Here is a 2,170-nt window from a genome sequence, read left to right as displayed (position 1 = left end):
TAGGAATACAATATACCTCTCTAATATAAACACATAGACACAGCGCGTGGAATGGCGTCATGCGACACGAACCTGTACATGTGCGCATGCGCCATTCGTCAGACTTGTAGTGCGCAGCTTTCCTCTGGCCACGGCCGACTCTGTGTGTTATTGACGTTTCGGAATCATCAGCTTGGCTACCTTATCGCTGTATAGCGCAATTTGAACAGAACAGTATTTCAGTAGTAAAAGTATTGAAATATTATATTTAAATAGACTGCGTAATGTCCCGTTAGCATCAAGAATACATTATTAACATTGATAACATCGTAATTTAGGACTTCAACTACTGTTTAACTTTTTTTTTTTTTTTTTTTTTGCTATTTGCTTTACGACGCACCGACACAGATAGGTCTTATGGCGACAATGGGACAGGAAAGGTCTAGGATTGGGAAGAAAGTGGCCGTGGCCTTAATTACGTACAGCCCCAGCATTTGCCTGGTGTGAAAATGGGAAACCACGGAAAACCATCTTCAGGGCTGCCGACAGTGGAGTTCGAACCCACTATCTCCCGGATGCGAGCTCACAGCTGTGCGCCCCTAACCGCACGGTCAACTCGCCCGGTTTTCAGTTTTTTACTCGGTTGGCAATGCGGTTCGGAACGTCCACAGGTACTATACGCGAACCATTTCTTGAGCCCTGAGCTCCCTAGTGCTGAATCGGTAGACCTCGGTTATCTTCGACATCTATATTGGCAACCTTTGAAACACAAACTATGAATCGCTTATTCATCGCTGTGCGACTTCTGGCGTACACTTTACGAACTAGTACTGTTGTTGTTTACAGAGCAAAGCCAAACTATATAATTCATGCTAGTAACAAGATTCGCATCGAGAAATGTTACATGATGTTAAATAATGTATGTGTGACACAGTTGTTAACGTAAGATGATAAATGTTTTGAAAATTTATATCGATCGATCATATTATCGATTCAATTCAGATTTCATTTCCATTCAGTTGGCAGTATAACCGGAACCGGCAGCGCTCCCTCCTTACTCCTCACCCCGTAAAAATCGGGCGCAAGAAAAGGTTCGCGTATAGTACACAAGTGTGAGGGTGGTTACGAAGCGCGGATTGTAGTAGTGAAGTCGGTCTAGTCAACTCGTGGCGTTGAAAAACCAACGCCTACAATGCAAAGACATAAACTAACGATCGCTCATTCAGTACTTAGTAGAACCTTAGACATATTAACACCATTGTTAGCTATGGAAATGGCACACGTGGTGAGCATGGCGACTCAGGACTGGAATTAAATCCTACTGGGAATCGAATCCGGACATTCCAACTTAATGACACAGACTCTTCCATGTTGTTATTATTATTATTATTATTATTATTATTATTATTATTATTATTATTATTATTATTATTATTATTATTATTAGCCCGCCTTGTAGCCATGATCGTTGAGGCGTCAAGTCTACATATTCTGATATCGTGGTTAGCCGGTTCAAGTCCCGTTGGTCGAAAGAAATGTCACTATCAGAATGTTGGCCAGCAGGGTAGGGGAGGTGTTAGTATACAATTTGTAATCACTAGATTGCGTGTCAAAAGCCTGGATTCAATTCCAGACCTCTCCATGGTGTCCAGATGAAGTAAGGGCTTATGAAGCTGTTGATGGTGATTCGTCCGTCGGATGGGGGCATTGACCCTTGAGGAGACCCCTCGGTACTATTCGACAGGAGTAGGCTTTATGCCAGCACAGGGTCACGTCATTTATTTCATCTTATTAACTCCCCTGATAATGTTGAGTTTAGGAAGGGCATCCGGTCGTAAAAACTCGCTACGAAGATTCATCTCACTTCATACCCGAGATCGTAGAGAAAAGGGGCAAGGGTAGGACATTTATTAATAATAATAATAATAATAATAATAATTATTATTATTATTATTATTATTATTATTATTATTATTATTATTATTATTATTATTATAACTAAGACACTATAATACAGTAATAAAACCAGAATGCCTCTATGGATCAGAGACACTAATTTTGAACAGGAAAACTGATCTAGAAAATATTCAGAAAAAGGAACGCAAGATCCTTAGAAAAATTTTAGGCGCAAAACTCGTAGATGAACAGTACCGCCTTAGAGGGAAACAGGAAATCAAACAATTTTCTAACA

Source organism: Anabrus simplex, chromosome 4, assembly GCF_040414725.1.
Source record: "Anabrus simplex isolate iqAnaSimp1 chromosome 4, ASM4041472v1, whole genome shotgun sequence".
Classification (NCBI taxonomy): Eukaryota; Metazoa; Arthropoda; class Insecta; order Orthoptera; family Tettigoniidae; genus Anabrus; species Anabrus simplex.
Note: the sequence above shows the minus strand (reverse complement) of the source record.